This window comes from Schistocerca piceifrons, chromosome 10 (assembly GCF_021461385.2).
Source record: "Schistocerca piceifrons isolate TAMUIC-IGC-003096 chromosome 10, iqSchPice1.1, whole genome shotgun sequence".
Classification (NCBI taxonomy): Eukaryota; Metazoa; Arthropoda; class Insecta; order Orthoptera; family Acrididae; genus Schistocerca; species Schistocerca piceifrons.
Window position 1 is genome coordinate 1,603,731 of NC_060147.1, and position 22,360 is coordinate 1,626,090.

Sequence of the window (22,360 nt, forward strand, 5' to 3'; positions counted from 1 at the left end):
TCTGAACCATGAACTCAATTTACAGTCAACTAACTGCTGCCTGACTATCCATGTAAAGACCTTTAATTGCTTGCAAAAGTTTGCCTCCTATTCCATAATCTCGTAGAACAGACAATAACTTCCTCCTAGGAACCCGGTCATATGCCTTTTCTAGATCTATAAAAGCATAGATACAATTCCCTGTTCCATTCATAACACTTCTCCATTATTTGCTGTAAGCTAAAGATCTGGTCCTGACAACCCACACTGATTTTCATCCAATTGGTCCTCAACTAATACTCGCACTTTGCTTTCAACAATACCTGAGAAGATTTTACCCACAACGCTGATTAAAGAGATACCTCTGTAGTTGTTACAATCTTTTCTGATTCCATGTTTAAAGATTGGTGTGATTACTGCTTTTGTCCAGTCTGATGGAACCTGTCCCAACTCCGAGGCCATTTCAATTATCCTGTGTAGCCATTTAAGACCTGACATTCCACTGTATTTGATGAGTTCCGACTTAATTTCATCCACCCCAGCTGCTTTACTGCAGTGCAATCTATTGACCATTTTCTCCACTTCCTCAAATGTGATTCTATTTCCATCATCATTCCTATTCCATTCTACCTCGAAATCTGAAACATTACTGATCGTATTTTCACCTACATTGAGCAACTCTTCAAAATATTCCCTCCATCTGCCCTAGGAATCCACAGGACTCACAAGCAGTTTTCCTGACCTGTCAAAAATACTTGTCATTTCCTTCTTACCTCCCTTTCGAAGACTGCTAATTACACTCCAGAACGGTTTTCCAGCAGCTTGACCCAAAGTCTCCAACCTGTTTCCAAAGTCTTCTCAAGATTTCTTCTTGGATGCTGCAATTATCTGTTTGGCTTTGTTTCTTTCTTCAACATAACTTTCTCTGTCAAGTGGTATCCAAGCCAAATTTCACACACTACATAAGTACACCATAATGATATATATCTCAAAATTTCAGCATGTTATTGCAAGACAATTGTGTACAATGGAAGTTAACAGATATTATTTGGTGATGTGGCCATTGTTCCACAACACAATTTTGTAAAAACATATCTTAAACTTTTCTGCCTCTTCTTATTCTCTCCCACAACTGTTTAATCACTAAGCAACAACATATAAACAGATTAACACAACATATCATTAATGTTTACTGCACCTTAACTGCTAAAAACCAGTCGATTGTGCTTCGAACAGAAGTTATCCCACACTTTAGCTACTGTACTCTGTACATTGAGTGGCAAATTGTACCGTCTTCCTGACACTGTGGTAGGAACTGGAACTGTCGTAAGAATATGCTCAAAAGGAATCTGACACCTGTCTGCCAAACGTGGCCAATGAAATGATCTTGCGGCTCCTGCTGGTGCCATGAAGTTCACAAATACATCACCTTCTGCTTCACAGCACTCTGCAACACATCCTAAGTACCATTTGTCATCATAAACAGCAATAACATAGCAACCTGGTTGTATGTTGCTGCTTTTGCTTCTGAATCCTAAGTCAGACACACTGTGAAGACACATGTTGTGCACGAACCTATAGTTATAGCCGGACAGTCTGCTCATCTGCACATTGTCAGAGTCCGCTGGAGAGAAGTGATGATGGCTCCTTGTGCCTGCAATAGTTTTAACGTGTTCTAGTCTGCTTTTTAGCAACTCTTCGATTGATTTCACCTCATCTTTTGAAACGTAGAATGATTGTATGCCAGAGATATTTTTCTGTACCCAGGTAAATAATTGGAGAGGTGTTAGAATGTGACCTCCTGTAGGGTGCTGCAGACTAGCTCGTGATGCCATGTGCTTAATGGTAGCACCAATACCATAACATACATTTTTACCATGACTTGTTGCGAAAAATTCCATTCTGCGTGGATCTGAAAATCGTAGTAATGCGTGCATAAATTTTTGGGATTTTTTACAGTTTTTGTACTGACTAGCTGCCCCATCACTGAAGTATTTCGCAAAATGTATGTGAGGCAGCTTGTTTTTCACATATGCCACGACAGTGCGAATGTGGGCATTAACTGCAAAGGCAGCACGAATTAAACAGTCACTAAAAATGCACAGGTTCACGACAGACACATCACCTGATTCACCTCGATAGTAAATCGCAAATGGCTGGATAGTTGCTTGACTGGGCTGGAGAGTTGCTTGACTGTTGTCCCAATGATATCCTTGGATGGCATCTTGAACTATAAATGCATAATTTTCAGGAAAGTCTAGTATTACTACAATTTCATCTTGTTTCAAATCATCCTTACAAAACTGGAGATAAGCCGATTGTGCTGTTGCTGTGAAGGTGTGTGTGTGTGTGTGAGATCAGTTTGTCCGTTTTTTGACAACACATTTCAACAAAATCTTCCACTGTACTTTGCTTTGTTTGAAGACATGGGCGATCCATGTGTGTCCATTGTTTATAAGAAACAAGTTCATCATCATGCATAAGGAGATGACCATACACTTTGTTATTCATGTGTTCTGCAAGATTTGCCTTACCAGGACACTTTTCACACCTGTGTATCATGCACTGGTAGGCACTGAAGCCACACAGTAGCAGTTCCATTGCACCTTTGTAATCCAGACCAGAATCCTTTATAGCAGCAAACATCAGCTTAGCATTTTGATGGGTCTTACATACACAAACATTGTGTGTGCCCCTTGCACTTACAGGCACAACCCATTTTGGCCGAAAACTGAAAAAAGATGATAAAGCTACTTTGGTACTGGGATATTTTTTCTCGAATTCTACATATCGTTCTGATATGTTGCATAGCAACAGTCTTTTTTGCATCTGTACACTTACATTTCCCATTTTCACCATTACGTAGTCTTTTTTTCCAGGCATTATTCGGCTGTAATCATTATTTTCATAAAACTCTGACACTAGCACCTTTATTTCTGAACTCAATTGCTTACCCTGTGCCTGCTAAAGTTGTGGAAGCACTTCTTGGGTTGCTTTTATTTTCCTAGCTTGCTTTACCATATAGCTATGTAGAAACACTGAATTCCTTTGCAGTGTAGTCAATAGACCAGCTGAAAGGTGCAAGGGTAAGAATAGCTACTTTTTTCTGGCGTGTGGACATGGCACATTTTTCTTTCAAATCATGCACAATTTTGTCCAAATCAGAGCATTTCTGGCATGATTTCTGTTCCTTTGGAGCAGATAGTTCTTCCTCTTCCACCATTAGTGTGTCAGCTATTTTGTGTTTTAATTCCATTTGAGCTTCTTGTATTTTTCTTCTACCATAGCTGGGCCTGTCTCCCTTCCCAACTTTGTGTGTCTTCATGGGAGACAAACCAAGAGCAGTCATTGAAGTATTTAATTGCTCATCCTCTGTTATCAGAATATTCTTCAAATTTTAGCAGTGTAACACACCTGGAACATAACATTTGTCCTGGTTTCATGTTAAGTCCCATGCACTGATTCACTTTCAATACTGATTTTATATCAATTTCTTTGAGGCTACACTTCACTGTCTTCTTATGAATCCGAATGGATCAAAACAACTTCTTTGTAGGAAAGAATACTTATCCAGAAACACTTTCATATCATGATAACAAACACTAAAGTTTCTGAGAACTGTACTTCTTGTGCCCACAGGGTGTATCCCGGATCTCCATAGCAACAAATCTTGGTCCGATTCATCCAGATCATACAGTACAAAGCAAATGCCACATTTTGTTCCATATGTTGTTTTATGACATTCAGATGCTTGTGCTCTACCAATACTGCAACTTGTTTGAACAAAAGCACCACTAGTACACTCTTCTGCCTCCATACTGACTTTCCGTAACAGTACTGACCAGTCCGAACTATAATCCTAAAAACATGAGTAACCTGTAATTGTTGCTTGTTTCCCTTGTTGTTCCTGCCTGACAATGACTCATTCTGTCCCTGAAAACTACCATTGTTTATCTTTCTGTTGTCTAATGGTTCCCAACAATTGCTTCAGCTTTATCTGAAACAAGCTGTCTACATCATCACTATTACTTGCTAAATCGTGTTAAAAGAAATGTAACCAAATACATCTCTGTTAACTTTTATTATACACAAATGCCTTGCAATAACAAGTTGAAATTTTGCCACATATTATATTATGGTCTACTTATGCAGTGTTTGAAATTTGGCTTGGATATCACTTGTCCCTTTTGTGCTACCACACTTAGAAAATCCATGTTTTTCAGGTAATTTTTCAAATTTTTGTGCATGTAGCTCTGTTTATGTGACTGATCTGGGCAAGATAAGTTCTGTGTGTGTTTAGGCCACATCAAGCTTACCACAAAAAAATGTATACCCTTTTTGAGTGAATTATATTTGGCATAGAGGGCACCTACAATATGTACCTTTTAACGTATTACATTTTTTAAACCACATTTCGGAATTTTTTATTTTCCCACAGAAATATGTTGTTGGTGTTTTGATTCATAGAGTGTGTTCTCTAAGTGGATGTTACTGGATTGTAAAAATTTCACTGGACTGTGCGGAATAGTTCCAAAGTTATTAAGATATGAAGTTGGGTCTGAAGATGGATTGCCAGATGCCGGTTGCAATTTCCAGGTCACGCCACCTTCTTCCACAAGCCATAATTCTGGAACTAATTGGCAGGGAAACTTAAAATTTTGTACGAGTGTTCCACACTTGGTAGCATTGGTGTGCTACATTTCAGCCAAATCTGAGACTATCAGCTGGAACATTTTCTCAAATTGGTTGAACTGACATGGAATGACCCCTGAGTAACTCGAAAAACTTCCAAAAAACAAATGTATTTGTTCACAACTCATCGTGATATATTTCAATTAATTATTCTGATGTAACTACACAATCAAACTGTTTATAAACTTCACAACTTGCCTACGCATTACCAGTGTAGTGGACATCATGGTAGCAAAGCTTTTGCATAACACCTACAGCATACATCGTATATATATGGGTTTCAGGCTTTACATCACTGTGACAGTTTTAGCAAAGTTCAAGGCACTCTTCCTGACATTTATGGAATGGATTCATTTTATATATTATGTCTTTTTATTCTGTAGTGCTATTGATGCACTAGTTAAATTCCATTTTAGGGTATAATGTAATTGGCACAGTTCATGTTTCATGTGGAAGATTAGTGTACTGACGAAAAATTACGTATATAAATGTGTTGGTATGGTCCATAGTGGCTTAACAATTACCGGTCCGTTCTAAAGTGAGAAAACCAGGACCTCATCATCCTAGGGGCAATGCTTGGTAGCTGTGCAACAGCAGGCATGTGTGGGTTTCTTAACCAATAACAGCTTCTTTACACAGGATCCTAAGCCTGATGATACTTTTCTGCATTGTCAAAGAGGCCAATGTTAGAAATCCATTCTACGCTTATGCTAACTTCGAGCTATTTGAATTTTTTTTATAGATTTCACTAATTTGCTGTAGATAGAATGTCATGAGAAAAACTTTACTGCCAACCAGATGTCACTAATGGGATTGATTGGAAGAAATCTTTATAAGACAGAAGCCAAAAAACTACACTTTTCAAATGTCATTGTCTCATATTATTAGAGTCACAAGAAAAAGAAACACTATTGTTTTTATTGGATTCCTTATTCCACTTCATTTTTACAGAGTTGCCAGTCGTACAGATGTCATAAAAAACTAAAAAGACTACTTTCTCTCTTTCCCTCTTTTTTTCCTCAGGCCCATTTCTTGATCATCAAGACTTCAGGACTTTTCGTATGATCTTCCACAAAGAGTATTAAAGCAGTGTAGAACATAATAGATGACGTCAGATTTAATTTGAGTACCGGCGGAATATCGGCCCATTTCCAATGCCCCTCCACCTTGTCGACGGTTTTAGTCGATCTTATATGCTCACATTGCAAAACCAAATCTAGTCTTTAGATGGTTTAGAATATGGTCTTTCTATTGAAAGCGGTTTAAAAGAATCGTCAACTGTGGCCTCAATTTGTGAACTACTGGAACGCAGGAGGAGGATAAAATCCTATGTTCTAAGACCTAGTACTGGTAAATTAGGGAATGCAAACTCCATGTTTATCCCGCAAATACTTCCGGAAATGTAAAAAGCTAAACTTCTAATTTTTCGCACACCTATTTTTCAGCCTACTCTGCTTCAAATTTTCCATATGAAAATTTCTTAGAAAATCTTTTTCATTATTTCCCTTACAATAGCGTAAAATTTTGTATATGATGGCCTTGTAAATACTGCGGGGGATATTGTATCTCAAAGTTGTCGAAAACACAGGTGCACTGTTGACAGCTGCGGTAAGGGGTCAAATAAACGACTATATCTCCGGAAGCAGTGAATTAGTGATCGTAAAACATTACCAATACATATTAGGAACATGTGCGAACGTTCCCACAAATTTCAGCAAAACTGGTGATGCCCATGCGGAAACTTTTTCCGAAATTACACCACTTGGCATGGAAATATCGTCATAAAGGTTCCATTTCAAGACGCAGACTTTTCCGTTTAAATCGGTGAATTTTCTTTTCTGCATTCCAAATTATCGACTGACTTAGAAAACAGTGTGCATCTGTTTTCACACGAATGTGGTAATTTGGACACATTTATCATAGTGATATAATAAAAAAATGATAGCACACTATGCTGTACCTTGAGAATGGTATGAAATTCAATATAACAAAATAACTGGAACAACGTGCAGGCACTTACCCACAACAGTACGCGTAATATCGACGATTAAACACAAGCGCCGAGGAATCAAAACAATATTACCGTCTTTACGCCTTCCCGCAGTCAAAAACAACCGCCCGCGAACTCAAACATATAAACAATACCGTCACGTGACTTCCCGCAGCGCCCTTTTCGGACAGTGGAGAAAAACATCTGGAACAAAACAAGCACGATGGCGGAAAATTGAGTTATTCGAATTTATCTACCGATGGTATTCACAAACAACTAATTGTTCGAAAAACGTAATAAGTAGTCAGTTTCTGGAACGTTATTAAAGTATTGTGGAATTAGTCATTCAAACCACGTAAACAGTAGTCCATCATAACAGAGACGAAAAAATCGAACAGAAGAAGCACATTTCAATTTATACATGCACACATTTTCAAAAAAAACCACCAGCGTCGTGAAGTTCATGACAGAGGGGCTGTGAAGTGCATGACATTCAGATTGCGACGTATTTTAGGCTGTTCGCACGGTGAGCAATCTCTGGAGCAGGCTAATTGTCATTTTCCCAGTGTCATATCAATTAAACAAACCCTACCAAATGCTTCGACTGTGAATCATTCATTTCCTGTCATGAGGTGCTACTTTTATTTCAAAACATCTGAAGAAAATTGACAAACCATACCACTCTGAAATCTTACCAAGAGCTGCCTGAATATTTGTGCACCTTTTTTCAGATATCACTTTTTTATAGATAACAGCAAAGTTTCTGAGGGTACCATTAATATCAACTGCTACATCATTGATAAACATCAAGAACAGCAAGGATCCCAATACACTTTCCTTCATCATGCTGGAAGTCAGTTCTACCTCTTTCAATAGCTATCCACCTACTTAGAAATCCTGTTTCGAGTCACAAATTACACTCAATACCCATACAACTGCAGTTTTCTTAATAAATGCTGATATGACAAATGAATCTGCATCTACATGACAGCCATGATAGATGGCTTTCAGGATGTCATGTGTCGGGTTCTACGTTACTCATGTTTTTGGGGTCTATAGGCTACTGGTAGCATGGCAGAGGTTATACTATTTGTGATACCTCTCAAGCTCAGAAACATTCAATGATTCTCTAATTGACGGATGTCGATAATGTGGAAGCAGTGGTTGTGAGGATCGCTGTTGCTATTTTTTGTGTAGGTGGAAGTAACCTGTGCTTTCTTCCGCCAGCTTTTTTCTTCCAGGTTATATCTGGTTGAAAGAGGGCTATCTCAGCACAAATTCCATGTAGAATCTGACATAAATTCCACTGGGCCATGCAGCCTTGTACAGTTTCAGTGATTTCAAGTATTTCCCAGTGCTGCTGATATTAGTATTTATCTAACACAATTTTGCACTGCTACTCGCCATATAGTGGAGATGCTGAGTCGCAGATAGGCACAACAAAAAGACTCTCACAATTATAGCTTTCAGCCATTAAGGCCTTTGTCAACAACACACACACACACACACACACACACACACACACACACACACACACACACTCTCTCTCTCTCTCTCTCTCTCTCATCTCTTTCTCTCTCTCTACTGCAGTCTCAGGCAACAGAAACAAACAACACTGCAAGCAGCAGCATCAGTGCATGACGGGAGTGGCGACTGGGTGGGGGCAAGGAGGAGGCTGGGGCAGGGAGGGGAATGGGGAGGGATAGTATGGCGGGGGGTGGCGGACAGTGAAGTGCCGCAGTTTAGATGGAGGGCAAGGGAGAGGTGGGGTGGGGGGGGTGAGGGGAGCAGCGGAAAAGGAGAGAAATAAAAATACTGGGTGTGGTGGTGGAATGACAGCTGTGTAGTGATAGAATGGAAACAGGGAGGGGCTCAATGGGTGAGGACAGTGACTAACGAAGGTCGAGGCCAGGAGGATTATTGGAACTTATGATGTATTGCACACCTGCACGATTCAGAAAAGCTGTTGGGCGTGATTTTTCACATGTATTTGGGTGTCTTTTTTCAATAATTTTTCGGACGTAATCCTACATTATTTACATAATTTTTTGCGTTGTCTCCACAACCATCTGCGTCAGTACAGAAAAGTTTCCTTATCCCTAGCCAGATCCCAGTCCCACATTCTGTTCCTGCATTGTTGCTCGGCTCATGGAATTCTCCTAATGGGCTTACCATCAAATTACCCATCTCTGGCTGCCACCCTTCCTTCCACAATGACCTCCACCTGTTCAGATTCTGCCAATCCTTAGCCCTCACCAATATAGTCCTGCAAAACCATATCAACCGAGCCCAAACCTCCTTGCAGTATCTTCTCTCCATCTGCAAAATTCTCCTGCTATGTAATCCCAAATTCCTGGAACCCATAACACACTTTGAAACTTTTGCCCTCCAGGAACTTGAGCAACATGCACAACGCCGCCTCAGAAAGCTCTCCATCTCACTCACTTCCCACTCCCGCCTTGGAGTACGACTGTCCACCACCTCTAAAACAACTTCCAAACCTGCTCCACGTCCCCTCATAGCTGGCAAATTCTGTCTTGCAGACCTGCTACACCTACCCCAGCCTCCAAAACTCCCTCCCAACACCACACAGAACCCAAACAGACCTGCAACACAGTCATGAACCTTTCCTCCAGAAGCCTCAGTCCCACAGAAATATCAGTCCTTTCCAAAGGCCTAACCTTTTGCCCCACTCCCAAATTAAATCGTTACTTGTTAAAGACCTTCTCTCTGTCTCCCGGTCCCTACGGTGGAAACACTTTTTCGCCACCAACACTACTAATCAAACTCAACCAGAGACCAATATTGAACCTTGCCTAACTCAGTTCACTCCTCTATCTGATCGGGGTCTACCCCCACTGCCCCCAAACCACCCACTGTTAGCTTACCAGAATTTCTTAACCTCAAACTTTGCCTCATCATCATTCCCCAAATCCCTCGACATGCAAACTAACCTTTCATCTTCATCAGTACCTCCGTCCATATCAGACCTACTAACCACCAGCAATACCTCCACTTCGACAGCTGCCACTCGTTCCGTACCGAGAATTCCCTTCCGTACAGCCTAGCCACCTGTGGCCGTCGCATCTGCAGTGACGAGCAGTCCCTCTCAAGATATACTGAAGGTCTCACTGAAGCCTTCACTGACAGTAATTATCCTCCCAACCTTGGACAAAAACAAATCTTCCTTGACTTATCTTTCCAGTCTCCCACCACCTCCCAAAGTCCCACTGTCCGGGCACAAGAAGCATTCCCCTCATAACACAGTACCACCCAGGACTGGAGCAACCGAATTTCATTCTCTGCTAGGGTTTCGATTACCTCTTGTCGTGCCCTGAAATGAGAAATATCCTGCCCACTATCCTTTCTACTGTTCCCACAGTGGTATTCTGCCGTTCACCAAACCTACACAATATACTCGTCCATCCGTACACAACCCCTGTTCCCAGTCCCTTACTTCACGGCTCGTACCTGTAATAGCCCTAGATGCAAGACACGTCCCATACATCCTCCCACCACCACCCACTCCAGTCTTGTCACTAGCGTCACCTATCCCATCAGAGGCAGGGCTACCTGTGAGACCAGTCATGTGGTCTACAAGCAAAGCTGCAACCACTGTGCCGCATTCTCCGTAGGCACGACAACCGACAAGGTGGCTGTCCGCACGAACGGCCACCGAGAAACTGTGGCCGAGAAACGAGTGGACCACCCTGTTGCCAAACACGCTGCTAAACACGATACCCTTCATTTCGATGACTGCTTCACAGCCTGTGCCGTACGGATCCTTCCCACCAATACCAGCTTTTCTGAATTAAGCAGGTGGGAACTTTCCCTGCAATACATCCTACATTCCCGGAACCCTCCTGGCCTCAATCTTCATTAGTCACTGTCCTCTCCCATCCAGCTTCCTCCCATTCCGGCACTACACAGCTGTCATTCCACCACCACATCCAGTCTTTTTATTTTTCTCCTTTTCCACTGCTTTCCCCCCACCCCCCTCCCCACTTCTCCCCTGCCCACTGTCTAAACTACAGCACTTCACTGTCTGCCACCCCCACCATACTATCCGTCCCCCTCCCCGCCCCAGCCTCCTCCTTTCCCCATCCGGTATCCACTCCCACCGTGCACTGGTGCTGCTGGTGTGTGTGTGTCTATTGTCGACAAAGGCCTTAATGGCCGAAAGCTATAACTGTGCGAGTCTTTTTGTTCAGCCTATCTGCGACTCGGCATCTCCGCTGTATGGTGAGAAGCTACTTTCCTTCTCATAATATTGTTACATTCCAACCTGGATTTTCCATTGTTTACTTTTGCACTGGTGAGAGAATTAAATTGGGGTGCTACTCCTGGATGGTACTTCATACGGGTACATTAAAAACAGAGTACACCATTTACGCTTTTGCTTTGCCATCCTCAATTTCAATTTCTGCCTTATCTGCGAGTGTCAGGACAACAATAGTGCTGCTGACAGACTTCACAGATGACTACAGCATCTTTTTGTCTTGTGAGAGGTATTTTGACAAACCTGTGCTGCAGTAATCATTGAAGGCCTTTTGACAGTCAAGTAAGTGTCTTTTAACATTTCTCTTTCTCTTTGTTTTACACCTTGAAATGCTACCACTGGTATTCACTGTTGGGGAATACTTAACCAGGATATCAGTTCCTCGAATGTAGGTTCATAACTACCTTTACCTTCTCTTTCTGCACTTGCATCACTCCTCGAAGTTGTGGTCCTGTTATGCAATGCCACTTGTAGCTATATTGAACTTCTTCACCATCTACAGGAAAGCGCCGTGATAATGGAAGGTTACGATATGTTTGTTACCTACTAGCTATGAAATCACATAACCACTTCTTTTCAAAATCCTTCTCTATTTAACAGTCCCCATAATATTTTCAACACATCAATTAAACACTCACATTTAAACTCTCAATTCCCAAATAAAAAAATTCTATCCTGCAACTGTTTTTGGCTGCCATCCTTTATTGTGATCAATTCCCAAAATCACTGACAGACATTTTAGTACCCCAAAATTAAGAAATAAGTAATTAATTAATTAATAAGTAATTCCATACAATCTTTTTTTGTTTTTGCAACAACAGCCACTGTCATCCTGACCTCTTCTTCTTTGGCATCCACGGCATCTCTAAGTGCGATGTCCCAAAGTGTAAACAGAAACCTTCCCAGCAGTACAGTAGTCACCCTCCATCATGCCTTGTGCCTATACTGTGCTTACATTTGCACTTCGTATCTGCTCGTAAATAAAAAATGTGTGCACAGTATGCGGTCTTTCCACTACTACTACTACTCCGGCACCATAAATTAAGATTTCTACATGAGTATATGAATCCTGAGGATAAGATTGGAATAATTACTGCATGCACAGAGGCATTCAAACAATCATGCTTCCCGTGCCCCATATTTGAATGGAACAGGAAGAAACCCTAATAACTGGTACAATGGGACGTACTCTCTGCCACGCACCTCACAGTCATTCACAGAGTATAGATGTGGATGTAGATGTAGATGTATCTTTCATTGGCATAGTAGAAAGTAAGTGGGACCTCTAATAGCAACACGTACCGTACGACCTAGTAGTCACTGTACATCGTGAAGGGTTCCCCCCAACTCTGTCAGTTACTTGATCGACTATTTTTTTCAGATTTGAACAACAGCTCCTCTATAAAATCGTGCTCAGAGTTAAATGTTTCGAGTTATCCTCGAAATATTACATTATTGCGTGTTTGCGTACAATACTGAACTTGTAAATCTTTCAGCTTATTTCAGTCGACCTCTGTACTTTGGTAATGATTGTTTCTACAGTCACTGATGCCTGCTTCAGTGTGGACATCCTTAAACAGGGCAGATGTATTTGTTGCTATTGTACCCAATATGTGACATCAGTAGTGTGCTTCCAAATTATCTGTGTGGAGCAATTTTCAGAGAAAGTTTTGCAGGATGTCTCGTCACTCCTACCAGTTCTGTTTGAGTCTTCAAACTGGTCCGATGCAGACTGCCACAAATTCCTCTCCTGTGCTGACCTGTTTATCTCAGAGTAACACTTGCAACCTACCTCCTCAGTTATCTGCCAGATGCATTCCAACCTCTGTCTTCCTCTACAGTGTTTACTCTCTACAGCTTTCTGTAGTACCGTGGAAGTTATTCCCAGTAGTCTTAACAGAAGTCCTATCATCCCGTCGCTTCTTCTCGTTAGTCTTTTCCGTACATTCCTTTCCTTGTCGATTCTGCAGACAATCTCCTTAATCCTAATTTTCAACAGTGTTCTGTAGAACTACATCTCAAATGTTTCAATTCTCTTCTATTCTGGTTTCCCTACAGTCCTTATTTCAGGCTAGCATACAAAACTGTGCTTCAAACTTGCATTCTCAGAAGTTTCTTCCTCAAATTAAGGACTGTGTTTGATACTAGTCGACTTCTTTTGGCCCAGAATGCCCTTTTTGATAAATGGTAGCTTCCTTTCTGTGTCCTCCTTGCTCTCTCCATCACGGTTTATTTTGTTTCCCAGATACCAGAATCCCTTAACTTAATCTACTTCATGGTCCACAATACTGATATTAAATTTCTTGCTGTTCTCATTTCTTCTGCTTCTCATTACTTTCATCATTCTCCAGCTCATTCTCAGATCTCATTCTGTACTTATTAGATTGTTCGGTCCATTCAACAGATCCTCTAATTCTTCTTCACTTTCATCAAGAACAGCAATGTTGTCAGCAAATCTTATCACCGATGTCCTTTCGATTTGCATTTTAATCCCACTCTCGAACTTTTCTTTTATTTCCGTCATTCCTTTTTAGATGTATAGGTTGGACAGTAGGAGCAAAAAACTACATCTCTCTCCTACACCCTTTTTAATCTGAGCACTTCGTTCTCGGTGTTCCAGTCTTATTTTTCTCTCCCGGTTCTTACACGTGTCTTCTATTACCCTTCCTTTCCTGCAGCTTATCTCAGTTCTTCTCAGAATTTCAAATATCTTCCACCATTTTACATTGTCCAATGCTCTTTCCACGTCAACAAATCCTATAAACATATCACACGTTCTGCGGATACACATGAGGTGTCTTCAATGCGACGGTTTCCGTAATCTCTGGGCATCGTCGTGCCGTCAATCACTGCTAATTCTTTTGCCTTTTAGAGGCAGTTTCCCACCCCGAGGACAAGAGAGGCCCCGATTCTCAGACCGTTCCTCTGCCCTCGTCAACGAGGCCGTCGTCAGAATGGTGGCGACTTCTCGTGCCGGAAGTCTTCTCCCGCCACCGCTTCTGATTTTCTATTTGAACTTTAAGCAGTGGCAAGGATCGAACGTGGTACCCCGGATGTTTTGCTAGTCATAGGCCAATAAGAGGTTCAAAACTATAATTCTTACAATTAATTGTAGATGATCGAGTTCTCCTCCAATGATGACAAAATTGTGGGAAAACTACACTACCCGACACAAAGGTGACGCACCGAGAAGCAGAGGAGGAAATGAAAAGAAACTTCACAAGTTGAAAGGGTACGTGATGTTATTTCAGTGATTGCAATATCGAGTCAAATTTACAGAGTACACGGCAGTATGAGCCCACTCGTCAGTGAGATGCTGCACCCCGTCTGGCTGGACGCCGCCACTTTTTCGGTTAGGAAGGGCGTCAGAAAGCCATCGTATCCTCTCCCGAGGCAAGCTGGCCCACAACTGTCATAACCTTTCGCCGACACCACAGATGCTGGCACCGAGATGGAGCTGACGTACCCGCTTGTCCTACCCACGTTCTTTTTGAGTCGTCAGTCTTCTGACCGGTTTAATGCGGCCCGCCATAAATTCCTCTCCTGTACCGACCTCTTCATCTCAGAGTAGTACTTGCAACCTACATCCTCAATTATTTGCTGGATGCGTTCCAATCTTTGTCTTCCTCTACAGTTTCTGCCCTCTACAACTGGCTCTAGTACCACGGAAGTTATTGCCTGACGTCTTAACAGATGTTCTATCGTCCCGTCCCTTCTCCTCGTCAGTGTTTTCCACGTACTCCTTTCCTCTCCACTTCTGCGGAGAACCTCCTCGTTCCTTACCTTATCGGTCCACCTAATTTCGACATTCTTCTGTAGCATGACACATCAAATGCTTCGATTCTCTTCTAGTCCAGATTTCCCACAGTCCGTGTTTCACTACCTTACAATGCGTGCTCCAAACGTACATTCTCAGAAATTTCTACCTCAGACTAAGGCCTGTGTTCGATACTAGTAGGCTTCTCTCAGCCAGGAATGCTCTTTTTGCCAGTGACAGTCTGCTTTGATGTCCTCCTTACTCCGTCAGTCATTGGTTATTTTGCTGCCTAGGTGGTAGAATTCCTTAACTTTGTCTATTTTGTGACCATCAATCCTGATGATAAGTTCCTCGCTATTCTCATTTCTGCTACTTCTCATTACTTTTGTCTTTCTTCAATTTGCACTAAATCCATGTTCTGTACTCATTAGATGCTTTATTCCACACAGCAGATCATGTAATTCTTCTTCACTTTCACTCGGGATAGCAACATCATCAGCAAATCGTAACGTCGATGTCCTTTCTCCTCGAATTTTAATTCCACTCTGAAACTTTTCTTTTATTTCCATCAATGTTTCTTTGCTGTAAGGTAGAACATTAGGGATGAAGGACTACATCCATATCTTACACCATTTTTAATCGGAACACTTCCTTCTCAGTCTTCCCCTCTTATTGTTCCTGCTCGGCTCTTGTACACTTCGTATATTACCCGTCTCTCCCTAAAGCTTACCCCTCTTTTCCTCAGAATTAGAACATCTCACACTGTCTCGACATTGTCAGACACCTTTTCCAGGGCAACAGATCCTACAAACGTGTCTCGATTTTTCTTTAGCCTTGCTTCCGATATCAATCACAATGTCAGAGTTGCCTCTCTATAGCCCCTGCCTTTCCTAAAGCCAAAATGATCACCATCTAACACATACTCAATTTTCTTTTCCCTTCTTCTGTATGTTATTCTCATCAGCATCCCAGATGCACGAGCTGTTAAGTCGACTGTACAATAATATTACAGGGGCCAAACATTAGGATCTCGCCGGCCACGGAAGTACCTCAGTATCATGGAGACAGTTCGTAGAGAAACGTGCCGTGTGTGGACGAGTGCTGCCAAGGTGAAGAACAGCACAGTCGCATAAGAGGTAACACGTGAGGAAACGGGATGTCCGTAACCTACCGTCGTGTCATCGGAGTTCCCTCGACGGTGTCATTCGTAACCAGATCACGCTTTCCTATCCGGCAGTTTTTGTTGCGGTATTAACGACAGTGGTAATTCCCTAGTGTGGCTGCCGGTAGTCTCTGACCGGTGGTGCAGTACGACAGAATTTTATGGGGAGTTCATTACTCATTCTCGGGTGACAGGCATACACGCCAGTGGGTTACACTGTGTTTTGTGTACGATAATGCAATCACGCCTCGTGACGGTCAGACTAGTTATCCAAATAGAGACCCACAACGAGGCCCCTTTCAAATTCTTTCCGGTGCCGAGACTGCCGTCCTGTATGAACGTGCAGCGTCTCCGTGTCCTTCACAGTGACCACTCGATGTCTGACACGTCCCTCGCATACCCTACGAGGCCTGCTAATGCACTAATTACAGTTGACATTAACACACTCCCCGGTGAACTGAACTCGTAATCTTTTACATACCTGCCAATGGTGTGTAAATTTTGAAGCTACACGGAACCCCCTACAACACCTTCTGGGCACTTCACAATTTTTGCCGGCAGTGGATACTAGCGACTCTCCGGAAAATAGAGAGTACTGAAAATGAAGTGTTAAACAAAATTAAAAGCAAAATGTAAACAATCAAATTTTTTCACAGAAATATAGCCGACACAGAAAAGCAGAAGATATGATGGACAAAAATCACAAAAATACCCAAAGACTAAAAGATAAGTAAAACTCAAAGAGAAATGTAAGGGAATGAATGGAAAAAGGCGATGATCAAACTAAAATAGATTTTTCACTTAAAAAAAAAAGTGTCGCTGCCAAGCTCGTAGTTCGGTCTATCGTATTTTCGTGTTGCCATTATTTCTGAGACAAAGATGGCAAATCTGCCAGTAATTTTCATACACTAGTGTCAGAACCCATCTGATAACTGTGGTATTGTCCGAAGAACACAGTGCCACACCCCAGTCTGCAACACGCACCAATACCGTAGACATTAGTGACGTCCCACTGCATTCTGCAGCAACGAGTGGAAGAGGCTAAAGGAGACACATCCTCTCCCTGAGCACTAAAGTAACCTCACACAGAGGTCAATGTAGAGCTGAGCGTGTAAGTACTCTGCCCCGGTTCGTGATCGGAGGACTAAACAGTTATTCGAGTGTCAGGTGGAAATGCACATTTGTAAATGTTGGACACTGTTCTTCACGAGAACAGTTTGTTAATTAGTGCATCGTGTATTGCTTTAATAGTCAGTGAAAGCTGAAGCACGCCTGTGGCAAAGAATTGTAGCAAGCCGAGTAAATCTTTTTATCCATTCGTGTAATAAAGTGAACTAACATTTGTCGTAGTTCAGGTGAGCCATCGCCCAGAGCAATCAGAGAACCCACAGTTATGGCCAGACAAATGCAGTGTTGTCTGGTCATAACAATAACCACATTCAGATTGACGAGTCTACCAAACCGTAGGTCACTGAGAATCCGTAGATGTGGCAGAGCCGTTCTCTGCACAAAATCCTTTCTCTAGAAGTGCTCGTCCAGCAAAGTGTGCACACGAGCTTCCACAGGCGAGAGGAACTAACAGAGGTGAAGCTAAGAAGTTAGGTCACGATTCGTGTTTGGACAGACCAGTCAGTAAGTGCATTATCTGCAAAAGACAACATTCCAACTACGAATTCCGGTCTAGTATACAGTTTTCATCTGCCGCAGAATTTTGTCGGTCGAGTCGTTCTTCCACTTCTAGCTAATTGTTATGTTACGTGAACCCCGATTTTCTTTTCTGAAGTCTTCCTGTACAATTTCCATTCCTAGACCACCCGGTCTCCGATATCCTTCTTGTCGTTGCGGTGTCCCGTCAGAATACCGGTCCGATGCAGTTCTCGACCCTACAGTAGTTCTGTGGCACGGCTACCGTGGAGTGCCGGAGGCAAAATGTCTGCGAGTCGAGCAATTCGAACTCCCGAATCTCCACGCGTACTGCAGCAGTGCCGAGAACTCGGCGAGTAGACTGTCACGGGGCGACGTAGACAGTCGCGCCCAAACGTCAATCTCCAAACTCGGCTAGCACCGGCATACGCCGGTCGAGACTGTGTTCTGCTTCCACGGCCCGGTCAGAAAGATGTAGTACTCCACACACCGAGGGCTTAAGCTCATGCTGGGGCAGCAGAAGGCAGTTGACATTGCCAGCCCGGGACCGGTGAAGTTCACCAGAGCCACTGCTGCCATCCATTCTGCCACTGCCACTCTTCAGCTGAGACATTGTGCCCCTGGGGGCTGGTCTCTGCCAGCTCAGAGTGTTGTAACTGCACCATTGTTTCAGTGCCTGTAGCTAGTAATGTCAAGTTTTTCTTATTCGTGCTCAGCAGACTTAGTTTTCACAATGAGTGTGCTCCGTAGTGGCTTCTCAGAACTTAACTTTCATTTTACCACTCGTACCATCCAGCAAGGGACTCGATTGTTCGTTTTCCAGTTACTGACATTTTGTACAACTGCATATTTTACTGCATTGTTCGACGATAGCTCTTCTTGTCACAGTAAATTTTCTGAAGAAGTATTTAATTTCTACAGTGTTAACTGATTAGTTTTGGAAGGCACATCGAGAACCCCCTTCTTTTTTTTTGTCGTTAATACTTAGTGAAAGGGTCGGAACTGTGCGCATCGACGTGATGGTGTCGATAAAATATTTTTCCAGTTTAGACTGCGCGTATCAGTTATGTCGGACATAATAAGTAGAGTTGAGGCCTCTTCGTACCTGCTTAACCACTGCGACCAGCACTTGTTTCGAACTGCTTACTGTATTTTGCCTTCCACTTGCGCCATACATTTCTTTTCTCCCCAATTCAATTCTGCACACCTTATTTAGTTATAAGTCTGCCCAGTTAATACTTACTGCATTTCAGAAGCTTCCATTCTCTTCCTGCCTGAACTTCCTAACACTTAAATTTATGTCAAATGTTAACAGATTTCTCTTTTACATACGCACTTTTCTTGGTCTTGTTAGTCTTCATTTTATTCCTCTCTACATCAACACACACAGCCACCGTCTCTGGCTGCCAAGGTCAAACTGCGACCAACTGTGTACGGTGGGAGAAGCAATCTAGGTAGTTGGGCTGAGGAGGCGGCTGGGGTGTGGAGGGGGAGGGATAGCAGGATAGGAGTGGGGGAAGGTAAAGTGCTGCTTGTGGGAGCATAAGGGACAAGGTGGGGAGAGGGTAGGGCAGCTAGGTGCAGTCAGGAGGTTAGATGGAGGTTGGGGGGAGGGGGGGGGGGTGAGTAGGAGAGAAGTGAAACGATTGTGGGTGCATTGGTGGAATAGAAGGTTTGTAGTGCTACAGTGGGAACAGGGAAGAGGACAGGTGGGTGAATGGCACTGACTAATGAAGGTTGACGCCAGGAGGTTATGGGAATGTAAGAGAGTTCCCACATGCACAATTCTCAAAATCTGGTGTTGGTAGGAAGGATCCAGATGGCACGGGCTCTGAAGTAATAACTGGAATGAAGAATGTCGTGCTGGGCAGTGTGCTCAGCATCTGGGTGGTCCAGTTGTTTCTCAGCCACAGTTTGTCGGTGGCCGTTTGTGCCCACGTAGAATGCAGCACAGTGATTGCAGCTTAGCGTGCAGATCGTACGATTCATTTCACAGGTAGCCCTGCCTTTGATGGGATAGGTAGTGGTGGGAGTATGTATGAGACAGCTCTCACGTCTAGTCTATTACTGGGATATGAGAATTGAGACAAGGGATCGGGAGTAGGGATTGCGTAGGGACAGACAACGATGTCGTGTAGGTTTCGTGGGTGGTGGAATACCGCTATGGGAGAGGTGGAGAGGATAGTGGGTAGGACATTCCTCACTGCAGGGCACGACGACACGTAGTCAAAATCCTGGTGGAGAATATCATTTGGCTGCTCCAGTCCTGGGTGGTACCGATTCACAAGTGGAATGCTCCTTTATGGCCAGACGGCGATTTACTTAGCTGCTCAAATAGCATAACCCATTTACTACATGTAGCGCCTCATTTATAAATCTACATATGCATCTGCCTCTACATCTATGTCCACATCTACATACATACACTGCAAACCACCATATGGTGCATGGCACCGGGTACATTGTACCATTACTTCTCATTTTCTTTCCTCTTCCACTCACAAATACAGCAAGGAGTAAAACCCTCCCATACGAGCCCTGATAGCTCACATCCTGTCTTAGTGGTGCTCACACAAAATGTACATTGGCAGCTGCAGAATCAGTCTCCAGTCAGCCACAAATACTGGTTCTATGAATTTCTGCAGTGCCTCACAGAAAGAGCATCATCTTCCACCCAGGGATTCTCATTTGAGTTCATGAAGCACCTCCATAATATTTGGATGTTCATCGAAATTACCAGTAACAAATCTGTCAGCCCACCTCTGAATTGCTTCGACGTCTTTCTGTAATATGGTCTGGTGGGGATACCAAAAACTCAAACAGTACTCAGTACTCAAGAATGGGTTGCACAAGTGTTCTGTACTAGAGATGGGGAAACTCGTACATCCTTGGGAACTAGTTCACTGGCGATTGCTCTTTTTTGGGAACCGTTCATTTTTACTCGTTCATTGTTCATTTGTGCTTGGTATACGTTTCTTATGAAAAATTGAAAATTAGTAGCATAGGTGACTGAAGATGGAAGGCACCAACAGGGGGCATTTGCTCCCACCTGGAGTACAGAGTTTTTGTTCATAACAGAATTATCGAACACTTGTGATTTTTGTGATTGCGCAAAACCTCTCGTTTATGCAACTGTAGCATTATGTGGCTAATCACAGTGAAATAATATAAGATGAAACATGAAAAACCAGCCCTCAGTACAGACTGCTCACCAATTATGCACGATTTGTTGAAAGCTACGAGCAGAATAGATAAACTTGTAATAATTAGGCAGTGAAGAAATAACAAATAAGCTAATGCAAACAACAATTTTGAAACAATAGATGACAATTGGTGGGCGACAATGAGCAGTCTAGTACTTGGAGCCAATTTTTCGTGTGCCGCCCTGTACCACTGAAATAATACATATTGTAGGAATTATCATATTCTCTTTACAAAATGTAACACCAGACACTCAATTAATTATGGAGCACGGGCTTCATTTGGTTGTAAGTCAGTCTGCCTTCCATAACAATGAACATGCCCTTTTACCACAAATAAAAAAAAAAGACTGAAAATGGCCACTCCTGTGTGCCGTGCCGACTTCCTTTGCACATGTAATAACAAAATAATACTGCCTTCTTACAAGTATTCCTTCTGCTGTTTATCAAAATAGTGAAGTAAGCTGAATTACTGTTATGTCATCCGAAAAAATGTGTGTATTACATACCATGTAATTTTTATGTAATTTACATAATTACAAAATGCATTTTAATTAGCGGTCATAGACGCTGGATAGAAATGAAAAGAACCAGAAGTTCAGAGTTCAAAAAAGGTTTGAAACAGATCTAGAATGGGCATGCACAGTGAGCGAAATGAACAACTCAACACTGAACTAACTAGGGGCAGTCGCCAGTGGAACTGCGATGAGTGGCCACGCGAAGAAGGACGAGTCCGGCCGAGCGAGACTGAGACAGACGGGAATGAGACTGAGGCTGGAACGAGACCGGCCGACGTGCCGTTGCGGTAACGAGACCAACTGTTTCCCGTTCCCCGGAACTATAAGTAGAAAGCCATGACCGAAGTGAACTATGAAAGACCGTTCCTTAGAATGTGTTCTTCGCATCTTCCGTTCATCTTGGTGAACTGTTCCTTTGGACACTTTAGTTTGTGAATGACCCATCTCTATTCTATACACTTTCCCGAACTTCTTCCAGTAAAACAAAGTCAGTCCTTCGCCTTCTCTTATACCGACACTTTGTGTTCATTCCATTTCGTATCACTTTGCAACATTATGCCTAGATATTTAATTGAAATGACTGTGTCACGTTGCACCCTACTAACGCTGTATTCAAATATTATGGGATTGTTTTTCCTACTCACCTTCAAACTTACATTTTTCTACACTTAGAGCAAGCTTCCATTCGTCATACGAACTAGAATTTTGTCTAAGTCATCTCGAATACACCTACAGTCACTCACTGATGATATGTTCCCATACACCACAGCATCATCAGCAAACAGCCATTAATTGCATCTCAATCTGTCTGTCAGGTCATTTATGAATGGAATCTTTATTGTCACATGACGTGTTATGTACAGTAGTTTGTTTAAAACACTGGTGACTCGTCAGTGAATAATTCTATGCCTGCCTACCTAAGTATAGCTTAAAACAACATACATTAAAATAAAGCATATGGATGGTCTCAGAATCACATTACAACATAAAAAGATAATTACATGTTAGATTTCTTCCTGATTCTTAAAATTTCCACAGTGCTTTAAAATCATTCTTTTTTGGTATTTTTCATGTTTGTTTCACTAGTGTATAAATATGGTAATACTTCATAAGAGCACATCCTTCCATAAAAGTAGTAT

At 42.4% G+C, this 22,360-nt stretch overlaps 1 protein-coding gene across 4 annotated transcripts in view; it reads right to left on the reverse strand.

Moving 5' to 3' along the window:
• Positions 1-22,360, reverse strand: part of LOC124718901 — a 191,533-nt gene that overhangs the window by 123,472 nt on the left and 45,701 nt on the right. For 3 of the 4 annotated variants that reach the window (XR_007005935.1, XM_047244549.1, XM_047244547.1), the window contains exon 1: positions 6,692-6,816. The exons of the other annotated variant lie outside the window; for it this stretch is intronic. The gene's annotated coding sequence lies outside the window, so the exon portion shown is untranslated. Of the gene's footprint in view, positions 1-6,691; positions 6,817-22,360 lie in introns of those variants that run through there. 4 annotated transcript variants of the gene reach the window in all.